Source organism: Equus asinus, chromosome 29 (assembly GCF_041296235.1).
Source record: "Equus asinus isolate D_3611 breed Donkey chromosome 29, EquAss-T2T_v2, whole genome shotgun sequence".
Classification (NCBI taxonomy): Eukaryota; Metazoa; Chordata; class Mammalia; order Perissodactyla; family Equidae; genus Equus; species Equus asinus.
Window position 1 is genome coordinate 11,895,369 of NC_091818.1, and position 21,601 is coordinate 11,916,969.

Genomic DNA, 21,601 nt, shown 5'->3' on the forward strand with positions numbered 1-21,601 from the left:
AGTGCCGTGGCTGGAGGCAGGATTCTCTTCGTCCAGCACGGGCCCCAGTGTGTCTGGTGGCTTTGAGATGTTGGGAAGCAGTGTACACTTTGCAAACACGTTGATGGGCGTCTGGCCACGGGCAGGCTGGGAGTCAGTCCAGTGCTGGGCCAGTGAAGACGTAGCTGGGCCAGGTTTGTGGCTCCTGAGACTATCCTCAGGGGAACTCTTAGAAATACCCGGAGGTGATATTGGGAGGCCCCATGTTCCTGGAAAACCATGTTCCTCACTCAGCAGGTGGTTCAAACTTAAATGTTACTGGTACTTGCCTTCTTATTCACAGACTGGTACACCTAGATGACATCGGGATTATACCTCACGCTGACCACAATGTGATTAAGTATCAGAATGAGGAAACATATGTGTAGATTACAATAGCAGTGTCTGGAAAATAGTTGCTCAGCCAGTGCCGTTCACCCTTGATGTTTCAAATCTTAGTGAAGGTAAGAATGTTACATCATAGAAAGCTCAGGCAAATATTTATTCATTTATCTATTCATTCAACAAGAATTTGTTGAGTGCCTACTGTATATATGTATATGTGTGCATGTGCATACACCTGTACATGATAAACACGCACACACACGTTTGACCAGTGTGATCCTTGCATCTGGGATCTGCAGATCCTGGTAGAGGAGACCTGTGTTGCTCCAGTAGGTAGGACACAAAGCAGAGGCCGCTGACAGCTGCACCAGAGGGACCGGCAAGCACAAGGAGAGCACAAGAAGAGGGCTTGTTATGGCCTTGTGGGGAGGAGGCAGTCGAGCTGAGTGTCAAAGAGCTCCTCTTCCGCAAGTGGAGAGCCAGGAGATACCCAGCCCAGTTAGAGCAGACGGCAAGGGCGTGCACGGTAACTTCACGAGACTAAAAAGAATGCATCTTGACTGCAGTGTCATTGGTGGGAAAGGAGAGCAGCAGAGACCACTGTGAAGGTGGTGGGCCACGATTCACTCAGGGCAGGCACCCAGAGCTTCCCCTGGAGGGGTGGGAAAAGGAGGGGCCCTGCGGGCAGATTGCGGAGTTGCGGGTGGCACACTTTGGAGAGTTATGCCCCATGGGACTCCTGGACTTTACAAAAACACAGGACCCATGAAAAGGCAGGTTAATTTGCCTTTGAAAAGCACTTGGGCAAAAGCCTCTAACTGTGCCTGGAAGTTGTGGATGCGTGTGGCACATGGAGTTGACTTTTCTACTCTTTGAAGAGCAAAGTTTCATGTTTCCTTGTTTTTTTTTCTTTTAGTTCCTCCCTCATCTCCTAATGACCTCTGTATCTTGTGAAAATATCGCTGGGTGGGTATGGGAGGGTTCAGAAGTTCCATAAAATGCAGAATCTGCCCACTCTGCCTTCTCCTGCTCCCCGACTCCTGAGTCCTGTCTTATAAGGTACACGAGGCACAGACAGCAGGAAAGACGTGCAGGGAGTCTGAAGCACAGAGCCGCTGCTGCCTGAGCAGTCAATAAATCACATGCCTGTCTCCTCCTCCCCACCAAGAAGATTTCCTTTCAAATAAAGTGCATGACCAGTGTCCAAAAGGGAGCCTCGCAATGCGCAGCAACTTAATGGAAGGCAGTGGCGAATCAATCAGCCAGAGACTGTTGCCCCCAGCAGCCCTGTAGCCAGAACTGCCTGCCTGCCCATTTGGAGCAGTAACAGCTGCCCTGTTAGCATTCCTCTCCTTTCATCTCCTGCACTTGGAACAAAGCTGGCATCATAAGGTGAGTTATGAACCAATGATTTGGTTCATGAATTTTTTATTTTCTCCTTGCTCTTAACTTGGAACTACGAGGTACTCATCCCCTTCCTCCAGGGCCCCATTTTCCTGTGATTGCTCTCCCAGACCAAGAGACCCTGGAGGTAGAGGGCCCACCTTGAGAAATGGGATTGTCCATGACTGCCCTGTGGCTGAATGATGATGAGGGAGAGAACCTCTTGGCACAAGGCGCAATGGGGTCAGCGAGGGATGGAAGAACTCAGAAGTGGTGCCACGACCCTCTTTGTGGAGCCTGCCCAGTGCTGGGGGCACATCCTCAAAAATGGCCACAGATGGTCTCTCTCATGGAGCATGCCCAGAGTCCCCAGGTGATAATGAGGTTCCTGCTGTTGCTGCTAAAGCCCATTTACCCACCATAGAGAGAAACTGCTCTGCTTCAATTACCTCTTCTCAGTACCAATAAAATGCATATGGCAGCTCTGCACTCAGGCACACACTCTCTGCCATGGAGTAGCTCCAATTACTATCCACAGTGATCTTATTATGCAAAATATTTTACTTCTGATTAACCTGAAACGGTTTTTATGTCTCTCTTTGCTTGGGGGACCTGGAGAAGTTAGTGAATGGGTAGGTGGGCCTTTTGGGCAATAAGTACAATCTGGGGGTGGGGATTTGGGGTGGGGCTTAAAGCCCTATCTCAAGATTTAAATTCTTTCTCACTCAGTCCCTCCTTTTAGTTGAAATTTAGCTGTTCCTTTGCTGATAAAATATCTGTGGGAGATAACGCCTGTGGCCCACCCTACACCCTTGGGTCTTAACATTGTAGTGCAGACTTCCAACTGCCTGAGAGCTCTCTCATAATACACCCCCACGAACAGCTTACAACGGGCAGCTAGCTTGAGTTGGTGTGCGGATGCCCCCTCCCTTACCCTCTGTGGAGATAACTCTTGTTGCTAGGCTGGATCTCAAGAGTTCCCCACAAGGGTCGAGCCCCAGTTGCCTGCTGCAGTCATCAGCTCAGTCACCTACCCTTTATTGGTTACTTCCTGCTCTGTCTTACTTTGCTACTCCCCTGCCTGTGTTTCTTGGGATCACCTTCCAAATAAATGTCTTACTCTTGAATCTTGTCTCAGGATTTGTTTCTGGAAGAAGCAGACAGAAAAGTGCCATCAAGAGGAACAGAACATCCAGTCTGTGTCTTGCTACAGTAAGAAAGCACAGGATTGGGGATAAACTTTCTGAGTTCCAGGGTAATGCTTTATACCAGTCTTGTAACAGACAGGACTTGGTAGAAAATAGTTCAAATGTTGGCCTTAAGGTTCAGTGAATTATATGTAAAGTCTTCCTAGGACCCCTTAAGAAATTTCCATTATGATGTGGAGAGATCTTTGGCCTGGAGGCACTTAGCTATTTGACTCTAGTCACTGCTTTGAAAGCGATGTATGCCTGGCCATTCAGTGGATCTGATTGTTAAAATGACCAGGGCAGACAGGTCATAACGGGAAGTCCTATGTCTCGACAGCACAAGCAGTTTGCCTGGATGAGAATCAGTCAATCATTTAATTGAACCATTTGGTCTTCCTTCTGTAACCTATGCATCAAGACTCTGCTGTGTAAATCGTGGAGGAGGAGAAGCCAGGGAGAGAGAAAAGAGCTGCCCCCAAGTGGCTTACAATTTTTCTGGGAGCAAAAGACTAAACTTTAAGCTGAGAACAAAGAAGTTAAAAAGTCTTCCCCAGAACAAAAGACTCTGAGATCAGCTTTGCTAAATGCAGCTACGGGTACTCAGCATAATCAACGGTTGTTCAAAACTAACCAGGTCTTTCTGTCCCTTCTGAGTGTAAGAGTGAGCTCTCTTTCCCAGGAAGTCCATGTCCAGACACCAAGATTCAGCCTCACCAGGCCAGATGCAGGCTGGTGGGAAGGCACCAATCAGCACGGCCCCATGCTCCCTCTCCCCCACCTAAAGCCCCAGGTCAAACCCCTACCTTCCCTGTGGCAAAGCGGTTAAGTTCAGTGCATGCTGCCTCAGCCGCCTGGGTTCCAATCCCCGTGCGGACCTACACCGAGTCAGCCATGCTGTGGCAGCAGCCCAGATACAAAATAGAGGGAGATTGGCACAGACCTTAGCTCGGGGTGAACCTTCCTCAAGCAAAAGAAAAATAAATAACAGGAAGATTGGCACAGATGTTAGCTCAGGGTGAATCTTCCTCACCAAAATACAAACAAACAAAAATAACCCTACCTTTTTCCCTGCCAGGAGGTGGATTTGGGTTTTAACTCCCATCTCCTGGTTTGCCTGCCTTTCAACGATAAAGGCCCCTTTCCTTGCCACAAGCCTAGAGTTTCATTTTTTTTTCTTTTGGTGCCTCTTGTGTGGCTGTAAATGAACCTGTGTTTATGTTGGGTAGCAAACTGGCAGTCAGAAGCCCTGAGGTCTTACAGCTTCTCTATCAGCGTGTGACTTTGGGCAAGTTACTTCACCTTTTTGGGTCGTAATTCTCCCAATGAAGAATGAAATAGGGGACTGGATGGTCTCTAATTGCTCTTCCAACTCTGATATTCTCTGATTCTTGTTTTCCAATCCCTCTGCCTCTCAGCAGCATCTTGTGTATTCTGTCTTTCAGAGATGAAGTCTTGGCATAGAGTTAATAAAGTAGTAAAGGAAATGTTTTCATATTTGTAGTCTATGAGACAGCCATTGTGATTAACATATTTAAAGTTTATATAGTTTTAAAGGTAGGTAACATATTAAATATCATCATCATCAATCACAGATAATTTGATCAAAATCTGTTGATGGGCATTTAGGTTTTTCCAATTTTTTACTGTTACTTCACTGTAATAAACATTCTATTGGATATATTTTTTTGCACTTGGTATAAGTGTTTCTACAGGCTAAAATAGCTGTGTGTGGGAACACTGAAGCAGAATATAAACAGCAAAAGTGTTAATGTAAATATTACCAAATTGCTGTCACAGGGGAGGAGGAATTATTTCTCTGCCCTCTAGGTCCTTCTGGCTGGTCTAGGAATTAAATTGACATGAGACAGATTAACAGGAGAAAATCAAACAACGTTTAATAACATGCATACATGGGAGAAACGCAGGAAAACTGAGTAACTTGCCAAAATGGCAAAAGCTGCTATCTTAAATACCACCTTCAGCTAAGGACAAAAGGAGGATGTTGGGGGTAGTGATTTGGGACTCCAAAGGAGAAGAAGGCAATTCACACGGAGGTGGAGAAGCAAATGTTTGGTAAACGAATGTTTGTTGTTTGCTGGGCCATCTAAGCTGGGTAAACATGGGCCTCGCCAGGTGCCTTCCTGTCTACCACACCTAGAGTTCTCTATGGCGACAGCTCCTTCCTGGGACAGGCCTTCTATCTTAAGTTCTTTCAGGCAGCTAGGGGAAAGTTTGAAGTTTCTTTCGAAGTCTTTTATCCTTAAAAATAATCAAACCAAAGAGACACATTTTGAGGTGGCAAATTTTGATCCCCCACATTGTCCAGGACTATTCTTAGTTACCATATCTTTCTAAGTTTTTATTTTCCAGTTTTATTGAGATATAATTGACATATAACATTGAGTAAGTTTAAGGTATAAAATGCGATAATTTGATATGCATGTATATTGCAAAATTATTATCACAATAATTACTTACCACATCCTTGTCTGCTCTGACATAAATTTAAAGAAGATAAAATATAATCTGATATGTGAAAATTACATTGGACTGTATTTCAATTTTGTCTTTAAATATGAGTGATATACCATAGTTGTTGTTAATTAGCTATTTTGCTTTTTCTTTCTTCTGTGAATGCCTTTCTTTTCTGATTTGTAAACACACGTGTGTTAAGTCTTATGTGTTTCACATATCTTTGGGATATCCTGTATTCACTTCCTTTAGCTATGTACCCAGAAGTGGGATTGCTGGACATATGGAAGCTTTATTATTATTTTGGGGGGAACCTCCATACTATTTTCCATAGTGGCTGAACCAATTTACATTCCTACCAACACAGCATGACTTCCCTTTTCTCCACATTCTCGCCAACACTTGTCTTTATTCTTGTCTTTTCTGTCTTTTATGGTGTCTTTAGATTCTTGTCTTTTTTCTGATAGCCATTCTAACAGGCGTGAGGCGATATCTCATTGTGGTTTCGATTTGCATTTCCTTGATGATTTTTAGTGATGTTGAGCATCTTTTCATGTACCGGTTGGCCATTTGTCTGTCTTCTTTGGGGAAATGTCTATTCAGTTTCTCTGCCCACTTTTAAATTGGATTGTTTGTTTGCTATTGAGATGTACAAGTTCTTTATATATTTTTTATTTTAACTCTTTATCAGACATATGATTTGCAAATATTTTTCCCTCTCCATTGGTTGTCTTTTCATTTTGTGGATAGTTTCCTTTGCTGTGCAGAAGCTTTTTAGTGTGATATAGTCCCACTTGCTTATCTTTGCTTTTGTTGTCTGATCCTTTATTTCTTTGATTTCTTTGATGCTCTGTGTTGTTTTCTGTGCATTTGATAAAACAGCCACCACTCCCGGTCTCGATGGCATGGTCTCCTGCAGGAGATTGACCTTACCATTCAGCCTCACCCGAGCTCTTGGTTGTCACTCAAACCTTTGGATCATCCAAGCCACCCTCTTTGTTCTTAGTGGCCTCCAGTAGTTGAGGGTTTGCCAAGACCTGTCAGTCTCCCAAAGAGAATAGTCTTATCAGCACTAGATGCAGGCTGATTGGAGGCTGGACCCTCAGCCCGCACTCTGAAGTATGCAAATAGGCCTCTTTCAGTGAATGACCGGAAGATGAGTGTTCTGTCTCCTCCCTCTGCTCAGAGCCCTTGGAGGATAGCTGGTTAAGAACTATTTCTTTCTTTGCTACAGTCCTGTGGGACTGGTGAAAGCAAGCTCTGCTGGCCACGAGAGGCAAGTGATCGAGGATTGCATCCTCTGGGTGGCGGCTGCAAAAGCTGGGTGACAGATGTGTGCAGAGACTCCTTCCAGGGAGACACCAGTGACCTGAATTGGGCCAGAGGGAGGATGCTGAGATGGCTCACTGACATCCCCAGTCTCTGGCGAGGATTGCAGTCAGCCCCTAGAAGTGTGCTAAATAAGCCTGACCCTCAGGCAACAGCTTTTGAAGGGCACAAATAGGGCTCTTTCAGGCAAAGATTGGGAGACAGGCCTCCTTCTGGGCTGAGCCCTGGAGAGATAGCCACAGCTAGTCCCACTGAGCCTCTCAAGAACTATTTTTTAAATTTACTACCGTCTTATGGGTCTTGTGGGTGCAAGCCACATTGGCTTTCAGAGCTAGGCATTTTGGGGGCCCCTCCCTCAGGTAGAGGTCTTAAGAGTTGGGGTGCTGGATGTCAGGCCCAAACCTTCACTCCTCAAGGGGAAGCTGGAGTTGGGGGTTCCCTCCCAATCGTGTGTTGCTGTGTGAGGAATGGAGCTTATGGTGAGAGTGTATCTTAGCCTTTCCTACCTGTTTCCATGTGGGTATTTTCTCCTTGGCCCTTCAGGTAGGTGTCCTTCAGGCGGGTTATGGATTTCTTTCAGAGGAATTGCTCCATAGGCAGCTGTATGCTTGGTGTGTCCAGGGCAGGGGGCTTCGGGAGCCTCCTGCATCACCGTGTGGGACTGCAACCTCTTCTCAGTGCTTTTATGCTTTCAGTTGTTTGTATTCAAATCTTTCATCAGTTGCGAGTTTATTTTGGAAAAAGGAATGAATCAGGATTGCCTTTTTTTTCCAAAGTCACTAATCTGATGGCCCAGCTTTATTAACTGAACTCTCCAGGTTTCCTCGGTGAATCAAAATACCACCTGTATTGTACACTAAGTTCCCAGATCTATGTAGGACTATTTCTGTACTCTGTTTCTGACAGCTTGACTGCAACATGGCTAGGTGTGAACTTCTTTGAGCTTATCCTATAGGAATTTATTGAGTGTCATACCTATGTAGAGAAATGGTTTTAATCAAATTTGGGAAGTTTTTGGTCATTATTTCTTCAAGTATTCTTTTTGCCTGTCTCTCTGCTCTCCTTTTGTGACTTCCATTATACCTATGTTGTTGTATATCTGACATTGTCCCACAGGTTTTCTGAAGCTCTGTTCATTTTTATCATTCTTTTTTCTTTCTGTTCCGCAGACTGGGTAATCTCAACTGATCTATCTTCAAGCTTGCTGATTCTTCTTTCAACTAAAATTTGCTGTTGAATCTCTCTAGTGATTTATTTAAAAAATCTGTTTGTTCTTTTTCATATCCAGAGTTTCTGTTTGGCTCTTTTTAATATTTTATGTCTCTTTATTAGTATTGTCTATATGGTGATCATCATGCTCACAACTTTCCTTTGATTCTTTAGAACTGGTGTCCTTTAAATCTTTGAAAATATTTATAAAACCTGATTTAAAGTCTTTGTCTTCCAAGTACAACATGCGGACTCCCTTAAAAACCAGTTTCTATTGACTGCTTTTGTGTGTATGTGTGTTTGTGTGTGTGTGTGTGATACTTCCCTGTTTCTTTGCATGTCTCATAACTTTTTTCTGAAAATGGGACATTTAAAATAATACAATTTTGCAATTCTGGAAATCAGACATTCCCTCTTCTCAGAATTTATCGCTGTTTAGTGACTTTTCTGGACTAATTCTGTAAAGCCTGTGTTACGTGTCATGTGAGAGCACTGACTTCTCAGTTTGATTATTTTAGTGGTCAGCTCATGACTGGACAATGATTTCCTTAAATTCCTTGAACCAATAAGTCATCTACACTTTTCCAAGGGGCACTCTCTGTGTTGGGGGCAGCCCTCCAATGCTCAGGAAGTTGGCAGCTCTACCTTAGCCTTCACTTCCTGCTTGTCAGGGCCTCAAGATCAGTGGTAGGTGAGAAGTTAGGGCCCTCTCATGTCTTTTCTGGGCATGCCAGGGCCTTGCGCATGCACATGGCCTACTAGATTCCCTGGAATGTGGGAATCTACTTTTAAGACCTCCTATGAATAGCTCTTTCCCCAATTTTTTTTTTTAAGTTTTGTGCGGAGCCTCATGATTACCCAACAAGTATTACTCCCTCAGACATCTGTGGGGTTAAACAATTATCTCCTATTGTTTCTGAGGCTGCTGGTTTTAGCAGCTACCATGGTTTCAAGGCTTCTGGTTTTCAAGGCTGCTGTGGATCTGAGGGGAAGGGGAGGGGACCAGGACAAGTTGAAACACCACTAAGTTCACTGTTCTTACCAAGAGTCAGCTGTTTTTCTTGATAAATGCTCTCAAGATGTTGACAATTTTTGGTTAATTTCCAGAGTTCTGAAAAATCTTTTGAAAAAAGATTTTGATTTTTTTTTTTTCCAGTGTCCTCATTGCTTTTACGGAGGAACAAATTTTTGGAGGTCCTTACTTTGACATTTTAAAGCTTCACTCTGAATTCTCTTTTTATTATTTTTAAACTTGATATGTCTCTATTTGAATTATTTTGGTTTATAGTGAATTAAATATCCCATGATAGAATCATCCTGCCACTCCTCTCCCCACTGATAATTTTCTCTTTAATACATCTTTGACCATTCTTGTTCATTTATTCCTCAAATTAATTTTAGAATAATGTCTTCAAATTCTAAAAATAAGTCTTTTGGTATTTGATTGAGACTGTGAAAATGTGGATAAATATGGGAAGAATTGCCATCTCTGAAATATTAAATCTTCCATTTCAGGAACACGATATGGCTCATCATTTATTCAAGTCTTCTTTCATGCTCTTTAGTAAAATTTTGCTTCTTTCTTTATGAAGGGTCCACACATTTCTTCATGAGTTTACTCCTAAGAACAAATGGGGTCACTACTTGGCTATGTCTGCAGGAGTCTACAGTCATTCTTCAGGATCCATCTGGTTTCTTCAAGGACTAGATTAGTGAATTAAATAAATAGCTGATAGGGACCATTCTCCCTTCATTCTTAAGATCTCTAAGAGTGGCTAATATCCAGCTCCCCACCTACCCTACCTCCCTGAAATGTGACATCGTAGAGTTTCTGTTTTGGCCAGTGGTGGAGGCATGGTTTCAGTGGCTTTCACTTGGTCTTCCCCTCTGTGATCTCCCCTATCCAAAGTGCCAAGGACCCAATATGGGGGTTGGACTCACTGAGGGGCTAGGCACATTCTGCTGGTAAGCATTCTTTGAGTGGGCTGATAGCTAGAGGATGACCTTGACAGCACTCCCAGCATCTGGGGCAAAAAGATCTGGATGGTGTATCTTTGCATTTATTGAATAACTTAACCTCATTCATTAAAAACGTTTATGTATGTATCTGCATAGAAAGATATGCGTGCATACATTTCCAAGAGCATGTAAGAAAATACCATATTATAAAGTTTATCAGTTAGGGAATGATTAAAACTACCTTTGTCTTTGTCTTAGTTTGGATTCCTGCAGAAGCAGGTTATCATTCTAGGACTTCTGCTGGTGTTTTATTTCGGAGATGCACCCAGGAAGCTCAAGTGAGGGATTGGGAAGAGTAAGACAGCGAAGGGAGACAGGTCCGTAAAAGGTATGTAAATGAGTGGGTTACTGGGAATTCATCTGTCCGGGGACCCTATAAGAAACTGTGTGGAGTACATCTGGAGTTGTCCACCAGAAGGCAGGGAATTTAAGGCATTTACTTCCTTCCTTCCATCTCTCTTGAGGATGGTCCCTGGTGCCCTGGCCACCAGAAGTTCCAGTTTACACTTCCATTTAGGGGAGTAAACTCTGGTGTTGCTGGAGAAAGTCCTCAGGCAGTGAAGAAGAGAAGTGCGAAAGCTTGAGGCAGGAGGCCGTCACCATTTTGGAACCATCTATCACAGTTTCAGGTGACCTAAAGCGAACTGAGGGAATTGGAGCCATCAATAGTGTCTGTTATAACCTTATAAATGATTCTGGAAAGATTCAAGTCTCCAGATATATTTAGAATAGGAAAATTATTTATGTAACTTTCCACAAGCCAGTCTTGGATAGTGGCATGGATAATATGGATTGGTGAAGGTCAATTTCAGACATAATACTAACTAGGTGTGTGATGTTACCACTCAGAAATATGTGGGGACTTGAGCAGTTTGCCCTCTTATGCTATGCTTTTACCTCCGGAGTCAAAAGGACGCTTGGTTAGGTGCCAATCTGTAACCAGCAGGACCTTAAGCCCATCTCTAGTCCTGGGGCTTCTGCCTCTTGTCTTTGGCTCAGAAATGTGTCCAGCTTCATGTCTTTAGCCCCTACTAGTCAAGCACCATTGAAAGACTGCCTTTTAATGCATGGATTCCCCATTCCACTTTCTGTTATGATTGACTGAACATAATTAGGCAAGCTTTCTTGATAAGAACATCCTTAAGAGAAAGTCTGGTTTATGGTAAACCAGGTAAAACACCTCCTCAGGTGATTTAGTGTGACAGGTAGACTTAATAGCCATAGCCAATTAATCAGGGGACCAAGAGAGGGAAGATGGTTTGCTTCCTCACTGTGGCCTATCTTGATATCTAGTTTCAATGTCTTGGCTTAAGGTAGGTATGTTTTAAACTCTTTCCTAGATGTCTGAGTGATCATATGAGCACTTATGCCTGTGAGTGTGCATCGAAGTGCCACACTGCCTGAGCAAGAGGGCAGGCAGTCTTCAGGAAGGGTCGATGATGTGTAGGCATCTGTGTGACGTGAAGAAGCTGCAGTTGGTAAAGATTCTAATGAATCTGGCATTCTTAACAAGAAACTCACTTACGTGCATCTGTTTCCCACCTGGTATATTTCCTTTCTCCCCATGAATGGAAAACTTGACTTGTCCTCATCCTAGGGATCCATCTGTAATCTTTGTCAGTCCACAAGAGGATACAGGTTGGGGTTGATCAAGAGGCAGACAGGAGACACAGTAAGTGTTACTGATTCTGAATGGGATTGTTTCTGAATTTGCCCAAGGTTGGGTCACTTCCTGGGGTGAATGCTGGCTCTGTTTCCGCAGGGTTATCGGTTACCATAAGTGCTTCTGAGTGGGGCTCTCCTGAGATGCTGGGCTCTGTGAAGGCTGTCCAAGCATGCTGGCTTCTCTTCTGGGAGAGGCATGATGGGAGTTTGTGTGCAGAGCTCGTGACTTAACCACCCTGCTCAGCAGAGGAAGGACACCCACTCCATCTGTTTGCTTTCGTTGTTAATAGCCCGTTCACATTTCAGATGACTGTTATGCCAAATTAACCTAATTATGTATGACAGCTAATTTTCTGAATGATAGGCAAGTCTTTAGGGCTTTTTAAAAAAAGAATTGTGGAGAACATGCAAATTACAGCTGTGAGGCTTTGGTAGGGGTGGGAGTGAGGAAGAGAGGTGGCAGTCATCCAAGAGGAAGCCTGTAAAAGAAGGAAGAGCAGATGTCATTCCATCACAACCTGCCCACAGGGTCCCTTCCAGACTTACTTCCCATTTCTTCCTTTCGTGCTCTCTTTCTCTATCTCTGAATGACTACCCAAATCTGGTATTTTCCAAGTAGGTTCGCTCCAATCATTTACTGGAAACAATTGCTAATGGCCACTAGGAGTGGTGTGGATAAAGACTCTGGGACTGTGTCTCATTTAACAAGAAATGCAGAGTGGCCAGTTTACAATGTCCTCTCATACCCGCCCAGTTTTTCACTTTTCTCCATCTCTGAGGCCCCAGTCTTATTCTCGGTATCATCTTTTCCCACCTGGACAACACCAATGCCATCCAAATGATGTCTCCATGACCACTCTTTTTTAAAAGTGTTTTTTTGCGAGGAAGATTGGGCCTGAGCTAACATCTGTTGCCAATCTCCCTCTTTTTGCTGGAGGAAGATTGTCACTGAGCTAACATCTGTGCCAATCTTCCTCTCCTTTGTGTGGGATGCTGCCACTGCATGGCTTGATGAGTGGTGCTAGGTCCGTGCCCCGGATCTGAACCTGCAAACCCCGGGCTGCTGAAGTGCAGCGTGTGAACTTAACCACTACGCCACTGAGCCAGCGCCCCCACGACTACTCTTGTCCTTCCTTTGCTCTTGCCTCCACAAGCTGCCAGATCCCTGGTGAATCTTACCAGGAACACCAGGGCTTGGGGTGGGGCAATTCTTTATTGAGAAGGACTGTCACGTATGTCGCAGAGTATTTAGCATCCCCGGGCATTCCTAAATGCCAGTAGTGCACTCAAATCATTGTGACAACCAAAAATGTTCCTACACGTTATTAAATGTCTCCTGGGGGTGGCTGTACTGTCTGTGTTGAGAATGATTGTTAACATATTTTAGGAGCAAGAAATCCATCTCATCCTTGTTTAAAATCCTTTAATGATAGAAACAAAATAACTGAAAATGAACGTTTCTATGACTTCACATTTTGCTTAGGATAAATTCAAACTCTTTACCATGACCCACAGGCTCTGCTCACCTCCTCTCTGATTCTGTTCCAGCCACCCTGACCCTGTGCTCCAACACACATCAAGCTCAGGCTCTGCTAAGGGACTTTTCCCCACATGCCATTTTCTCTGCCTGGAATGTCCATCCATCCCCTCTCCCTAATCCTGTCTTTCACAGGGTGGGCTCCTGCCCTTGCTTCAGGTCTCAGTATATCCGTCACCTCCGCAGACAGCCTTCCCTGATCCTGATCACTGTGTCTAAGTAGCCCCTCCCCCACCATTTTCTGCTACCACCGCCTCTATTTGTTCCCTTACAGCACTTTCTCAATTTGTAATCTCATATTCATTTACTTGTTCACTGTGTGCTGTTTGTTTTCTGTCACTGATTCCATAAGGGCAGAGACAAAGTCTATTTGGTTTGTGACCCTGTGCCCTGGATGAGCCCTGAGGACAGCTAGTGGCTGTAGAGACCCTCAATGAGTTTGGAGGGACCTGCTGCAGAGGGGTGCTAAACTCACTGCCCAGTGTGTCTGGGGGAGCCCCAAAGCATTCCTATCCTAATTCAGTGCAGTAATACTTGGCAGTGGGAACAATGAATGTGCGTGTAGATACCAAAGGGCCTGTGACAGCCCCTCATAAAGGGCGAGGCAAAGAAGCCAAAAGTTTTCTGCATCTGAGTTTAGAAATGGGCAGGAAAGTCTTTGGGTCCGAAGGAGACATGTGGATGTTGGAGTGACTGTGGACTCAATGCTCTCCCACACGAAGATTCAATGAAAATACAGCCCTGTCCCTCACCTTCGCCTTGGGATAGCTGAGATCTCCTATCTAGGAGAAGAGGGCAGAGAGGAGAAAACATTGGCTTTGAAGCCTGACATTTCTGCATTTAGCTGGGAGAGAATGACTTTACCTGGGGTTAACTAGATTAAGTTTATTTACCAGGCAAAATGGGAGCTTAACTCAAAAATTGAGTTCAATTATAGCAAACTACATTTTTGCACATTGAGTGTTGTGACTGAAAATTCATAGACTGTGTAATGATAATGAATGTTAATAACAATTATCCTGATATCTATAGCACTTTATGTAATCATGTCTGTCTGATCCTTACAATGACACACTGAGCATGAGATAGAGCTGGGCCCTGAATACAAGCGATCTCTCTCTGGAAGCCTGTCTCCTTGTCACTGGGCTCTGTGCTGCATCCCAGAGCAGTCAGGGAAGGCTACGCATGTAGATCAAATACACAAAGCCTTCTGTCTTGGAATCCTGGGTTGGCTGCCTGCCTGCCTAGGTAACCTGTTGTGTAGATCTGTGCAGAAGAGGTGGGTGGAGACCTGGGATCCACACATGGCATTTCCTGGAGTCTCCTGAGCCACCAGAAGCCTGAGATCTCTCAGCATTCGTCCTTTGCCTCACTCAGTCAAGCCCCAGGAGCAGGGCTCACTGTGGTTGGATGAGTTTCCAGCAGGTTCTCTGACGGGTTTGAGGCTGGGAGGTGCCTGCTGGTGGTTATGGGCTGAGACTGTGATGCAACACCCCACTGCTGGACTCAGGGACTTGAAGGAGGTTCCTGTACTCCTTGGTACTTGTGTGCACCACATGGGGCCTGATGGGACACTGCTGTATATGGGGTAAGTTGTGGGCTTAGGCCTGGCCCCTGCTTAGGCCCTGGTGGCCTGTTAGGCTGCTAGTCCTACCTCTAAATCTTACATGCTGTTGTCAGGGCTCCCTCAAACTTAAGGTTGAATGGTGAAATTAATACTAACATTAATGGTGTTATCACCAAGAGGAGCATTTACTGAGCATCTATTACATGCTAGGCACTATGCTAAACCCTTTTCTATGCTAGTTCATATAATCCTTGCAATAATTCATTGCAGAGATACCATTATTGCCTTCATTTCACTGATGATGAATTTCAAACTTAGAGACATTTGGAAATAACGTCCAAAGTCAATAGCTGCACCTTGGTGTGTCTGGCTCTAGAGTGGTATTCTTTTTTTTTTTTTTTTTTTTTTATTAATGTTATGATGGATTACAAGCTTGTGAAATTTCAGTTGTACATTTTTGTTAGTCATGTTGTGGGTACACCACTTCCCCCTCCGTACCCTCCCCCCACCCCCCCTTTTCCCTGGTAACCACCGATCAGATCTCCTTCTCAATATACTAATTTCCACCTATGAGTGGAGTCATATAGAGTTCGTCTTTCTCTGACTGACTTATTTCGCTTAACATAATGCCCTCGAGGTCCATCCACATTGTTGTGAATGGGCCAATTTCGTCTTTTTTTATGGCTGAGTAGTATTCCATTGTGTATATATACCACATCTTCTTTATCCAATCATCAGTTTCTGGGCATGTAGGCTGGTTCCACGTCTTGGCTATTGTAAATAATGCTGCGATGAACATAGGGGTGCAACGGACTCTTGAGATATCTGATATCAGGTTCTTAGGATAGATACCCAGTAATGGGATGGCTGGGTCATAGGGTATTTCTATTTTTAACTTTTTGAGAAATCTCCATACTGTTTTCCATAGTGGCTGTACCAGTTTGCATTCCCACCAACAGTGTATGAGGGTTCCTCTTTCTCCACAACCTCTCCAACATTTGTCGTTCTTGGTTTTGGATGTTTTTGCCAATCTAACGGGGGTAAGGTGATATCTTAGTGTAGTTTTGATTTGCATTTCCCTGATGATTAGCGATGATGAACATCTTTTCATGTGTCTATTGGCCATATTCATATCTTCTTTTGAGAAATGTCTGTTCATGTCCTCTGCCCATTTTTTGATCGGGTTGTTTGTTTTTTTGTTGTTAAGCAGTGTGAGTTCTTTGTATATTATGGAGATTAACCCTTTGTCGGATAAGTGGCTTGTAAATATTTTTTCCCAATTAGTGAGCTGTTTTTTTGTTTCAATCCTGTTTTCCCTTGCCTTGAAGAAGCTCTTTAGTCTGATGAAGTCCCATTTGTTTATTCTTTCTATTGTTTCCCTCAACTGAGGAGTTACAGTGTCCGAAAAGATTCTTTTGAAACTGATGTCAAAGAGTGTACTGCCTATATTCTCTTCCAAAAGACTTATTGTCTCAGGCCTAATCTTTAGGTCTTTGATCCATTTTGAGTTTATTTTGGTGTGTGGTGAAAAAGAATGGTCAATTTTCAATCTTTTGCATGTGGCTGTCCAGTTTTCCCAGCACCATTTGTTGAAGAGACTTTCTTTTCTCCATTGTAGGCCCTCTGCTCCTTTGTCGAAGATTAGCTGTCCATAGATGTGTGGTTTTATCTCTGGGCTTTCAATTCTGTTCCATTGATCTGTGGACCTGTTTTTGTACCAGTACCATGCTGTTTTGATCACTGTAGCTTTGTAGTATGTTTTGAAATCGGGGATTGTGATTCCGCCGGCTTTGTTTTTCTTGCTCAGGATTGCTTTAGCAATTCGTGGTCTTTTGTTCCCCCATATGAATTTTAGGATTGTTTGTTCAATTTCTGTGAAGAATGTTCTTGGGATTCTGATTGGGATAGCATTGAATCTGTATATTGCTTTAGGTAGTATGGACATTTTAACTATGTTTATTCTTCCAATCCATGTGCAAGGAATGTTTTTCCATCTCTTTATGTCATCGCCTATTTCTTTCAAGAAAGTCTTGTAGTTTTCATTGTATAGATCCTTCACTTCCTTGGTTAAGTTTATCCCAAGGTATTTTATTCTTTTCGTTGCGATTGTGAATGGGATAGAGTTCTTGAGTTCTTTTTCTGTTAGTTTATTGTTAGTGTATAGAAATGCTACTGATTTATGCACGTTAATTTTATACCCTGCTACTTTGCTGTAGTTGTTGATTATTTCTAATAGTTTTTCTGTGGATTCTTTGGGGTTTTCTATGTATAAGATCATGTCGTCTGCAAACAACGCGAGTTTTACTTCTTCGTTACCTATTTGGATTCCTTTTATTTTTTTTTCCTGCCGAATTGCTCTGGCCAGCACCTCCAGTACTATGTTGAATAGGAGTGGTGAAAGTGGGCACCCTTGTCTTGTTCCTGTCCTCAGAGGGATGGCTTTCAGCTTTTGTCCATTGAGTATGATGTTGGCTGTGGGTCTATCATATATGGCCTTTATTATGTTGAGGTACTTTCCTTCTATACCCATTTTACTGAGGGTTTTTATCATAAATGGGTGTTGGATCTTGTCGAATGCTTTCTCTGCATCTATTGAGATGATCATGTGGTTTTTGTTTTTCATTTTGTTGATGTAGTGTATCACGTTGATTGACTTGCGGATGTTGAACCATCCCTGTGTCCCTGGTATAAATCCCACTTGATCCTGGTGTATAATCTTTTTGATGTATTGCTGTAATCGGTTTGCCAAAATTTTGTTGAGGATTTTTGCATCTATGTTCATCAGTGATATCGGCCTGTAGTTCTCCTTCTTTGTGTTGTCCTTGTCAGGTTTGGGGATCAGAGTGATGTTGGCTTCATAGAATGTGTTAGGGAGTTCTCCATCTTTCTCAATTTTCTGGAACAGTTTGAGGAGAATAGGTATTAAGTCTTCTTTGAATGTTTGGTAGAATTCTCCAGAGAAGCCGTCTGGTCCTGGACTCTTGTTTTTGGGGAGGTTTTTGATTACCGTTTCTATTTCCTTACTTGTGATTGGTCTATTCAGATTCTCCATTTCTTCCTGATTCAGTTTGGGGAGATTGTAGGAGTCTAGGAATTTGTCCATTTCTTCCAAGTTGTTCAATTTGTTGGCATATAGTTTTTCATAGTATTCTCTTATGATCTCTTGTATTTCATTGGTATCTGTTGTGATTTCTCCTCTGTCATTCCTGATTTTATTAATTTGTGCTTTCTCTCTTCTTTTCTTGGTGAGTCTGGCTAGGGGTTTGTCAATTTTGTTAATTCTTTCGAAGAACCAACTCTTTGTTTCATTGATCCTTTCTATTGTCTTTTTTGTTTCAATATCGTTTATTTCTGCTCTTATTTTTATTATTTCCCTCCTTCTACTGACTCTGGGCTTTGTTTGTTCTTCTTTTTCTAGTTCCGTTAGGTGTCGTTTGAGGTTGCTTACGTGAGCTTTTTCTTGTTTAGTGAGGTGAGCCTGTATTGCGATGAATTTCCCTCTTAGGACTGCTTTTGCTGCATCCCAAATGATTTGGTATGTCGTGTTCTCATTTTCATTTGTCTCCAGATAATATTTGATTTCTTCTTTAATTTCTTCAATGATCCATTGTTTGTTGAGAAGCGTGTTGTTTAGTCTCCACATTTTTGCACCTTTCTCTGCTTTTTTCTTGTAGTTGATTTCTAGTTTAATAGCGTTATGATCAGAAAAGATGCTTGATATTATTTCAACTCTCTTGTATTTATTGATGTTTGCTTTGGTTCCCAAAATATGGTCAATCCTTGAGAGTGTTCCATGTGCACTTGAGAAGAATGTGTAACCTGCTGTTTTTGGATGAAGTGTTCTATATATATCTATTAAGTCCATCTGGTCTAATTTTTCATTTAATTCTATTATTTCCTTGTTGATTTTCTGTCTGGATGTTCTGTCCATTGGTGTTAATGGTGTGTTGATGTCCCCTACTATTATTGTATTGTTGTTGATGTCTTCTTTTAGTTCTATTAAGAGTTGCTTTACAAATTTTTGTGCTCCTGTGTTGGGTGCGTATATATTTATAAGTGTTATGTCTTCTTGGTGGAGAGTCCCTTTTATCATTATATACTGTCCCTCTTTATCTTTCTTTATCTGTTTTGCTTTGAAATCTACCTTGTCTGATATTAGTATAGCGACACCTGCTTTCTTTTGTTCATTATTAGCTTGGAGTATTGTTCTCCATCCCTTCACTTTGAGTCTGTGTTTGTCTTTGGGGCTGAGGTGTGTTTCCTGGAGGCAGCATATTGTTGGATCTTGTTCTTTGATCCATCCTGCCACTCTGTGTCTTTTGATTGGGGAGTTCAGTCCATTTACATTTAGAGTGATTATTGAGACGTGGGGGCCTACCACTCCCATTTTGTGTCTTGTTTTCCGGTTTTCTTCAGTTTCCTTTGTTTCTCGTCCCATGGTTTAATCTGTTCTGATGTAGAGCTGCTACTCTCTGTTGTTGTCCTTCTACTTATCTCCTCTGCTCTTGGTTTTGTAGCCCCTTTCCTTTTTTGGATTTTTCAGGAATGAGGGTTTTCCTGAGGATTTCCTGAAGAGGAGGTTTTGTGGCAATGAACTCCCTTAATTTTTGTTTATCTGGGAAAGTTTTTATTTCTCCATCGTATTTGAAGGATATTTTCGCTGGGTAGAGAATTCTCGGCTGTAGATTTTTGTCCTTCAGATTTTTGAATATATCATTCCACTCTCTTCTAGCCTGTAAAGTTTCTGCTGAGAAATCTGCTGATAGCCTGTTGGGGGTTCCTTTGTAGGTTAGTTTCTTTTGCCTGGCTGTCCTTAATATTTTCTCCTTGTCGTTGACTTTTGCTAGCTTCACTACTATATGCCGTGGAGTTGGTCTTCTTGCATTGATAAAGTTTGGAGATCTATTGGCTTCTGTCACCTGAAGATCCATCTCCCTCACCAGATTTGGGAAGTTCTCAGCCATTATTTCTTTGAATAGGTTTTCTGCCCCTTTCTCCTTCTCTTCTCCCTCTGGTATACCTATAATCCTTACGTTGCATCTCCTAATTGTGTCTGATAATTCTCGGAGAGTTTCTTCATATCTTTTAAGTCTTGCTTCTCTCTCCTCCTCTGCCTGCAACAATTCTATATTGCCATCTTCCAAATTGCTAATTCTTTCCTCCATATTATCGGCCCTACTGTTCAGAGCATCTAGATTTTTCTTAATCTCCTCTATTGTGTTCTTCATTTCCAATATTTCTGTTTGGTTCTTCTTTATCGTATCAAACTCTTTTGTGACATAGCTCCTGAACTCGTTGAGTTGTCGGTCAGAATTCTCTCTTAACTCATTGAGAATCTTAATGATGGCTGTTTTGAAGTCATCGTCATTTAGGTTATATATCTCATTTTCTTTGGGATTGTTTTCTGTGTATTTGTTGCTTTCTTTCTGTTCTGGAGATTTAATGTATTTTTCCATATTGCTTGATGTTGTTGATTTGTGCCTCCGCATGGAGATCTTAAAAAAATCTTAAAAAAATCTTAATAAATGGACAGAGATACTGGTTCATGGATCGGAAGACTCAGTTGTCATTTTTCCTCAAATTGACCCGTTTGCCTACGGAATCGCTCCTGCTGGCCCCTCGGACTGACTCCTCCAGCTCCTAGAGTGGTATTCTGAGCCACTATGCCATGTCTTACAATCACAATCATGGTCATAATGGCTGCCCTTATATGGCAGGTACTGTGCAGAGTACCTAGTGACTAAGGGTGGTTCTACAGTTACCTGCAGAGTGTACCAGTAGTCATTCATGGGTAATTGCAAATCACTGCTAGCAAACCTCCAGAGTCAATTATTGACACCTGAACTGGACTCATCAGTGTGCTCATCAGAGGTGGTGAAGGTACCACAGAGGCCTGGCTGTCCTTCCCTTTGTGACTGGGCTTGGATATTGGGCAGGGGCTGATAAGGCTGTGCTGCTACCCCTGTGGGCTGGGTGGAAGCTGTATATCCACCTGGCTCTCTGGATGAGGCTCTTACTGTCTCTCAGGAATCCACTGCCAAGATAATCCAGAATTGACTGGTTTATCTCTGAAACCTGTAATTACTTTGCCTGGTAAGTATTGCTCTCCCCATTTGACAGACGGAGGATGTGAGACCCAGAAACCTTAAGTGTGGTGTCTGAGGATGTACAACTAGTCAGCAACAGGGCTGAAATTTGTCTGTCCTGTTCTGATGCTGGTGCTTGTGTTATCCTCATTCCTCTGCTGCTCAATCACCATCAATCTTTGAAAATTTCCTCCTTTTATTTTCTTCCGTTCAGTATGACAGTAAGACAGATCTAAGGGGCTTGGGAAAAACCATTTTGTGGTCCTAACATATATACACACGTCTTCTACATGAGTCTCTGATAAGAATTATTTAAATAATATGTTCACAGAGATTTCTCCCTTCTTTCTGAGTTTCTTCCACAGGCTAAAGTTTGTTGGTGTGCAATGGCACAGTTGGTGGCGATGTTTTGCAGATCTGCTGCTCATCAGAATTATTTGGGGAGCTTTTGAAAAAATACCATGCCTGGGCCCACTATGGAGTTTTGCTAGGGGTGGGTAGAGTAAAGAAGTATGTGTTTTTTTTTTTTATTTTTTTTATTTTTTTTATTTTTTTTTTTAAAGATTTTATTTTTTTCCTTTTTCTCCCCAAAGCCCCCCGGTACATAGTTGTGCATTCTTCGTTGTGGGTTCTTCTAGTTGTGGCATGTGGGACGCTGCCTCAGCGTGGTCTGATGAGCAGTGCCATGTCCACGCCCAGGATTCGAACCAACGAAACACTGGGCCGCCTGCAGCAGAGCGCGTGAACTTAACCACTCAGCCACGGGGCCAGCCCCAAGAAG

At 42.8% G+C, this 21,601-nt stretch overlaps 1 long non-coding RNA gene across 1 annotated transcript in view; it reads left to right on the plus strand.

Moving 5' to 3' along the window:
* Window positions 1-1,369: 1,369 nt before the first annotated feature.
* LOC139042515 (uncharacterized) overlaps window positions 1,370-21,601 on the plus strand; it is a 45,825-nt gene continuing 25,593 nt past the window's right edge. The window contains exon 1 of the long non-coding RNA XR_011499301.1: window positions 1,370-1,755. This is a non-coding gene — a long non-coding RNA (uncharacterized lncRNA). The remainder of the gene's footprint in view (window positions 1,756-21,601) is intronic.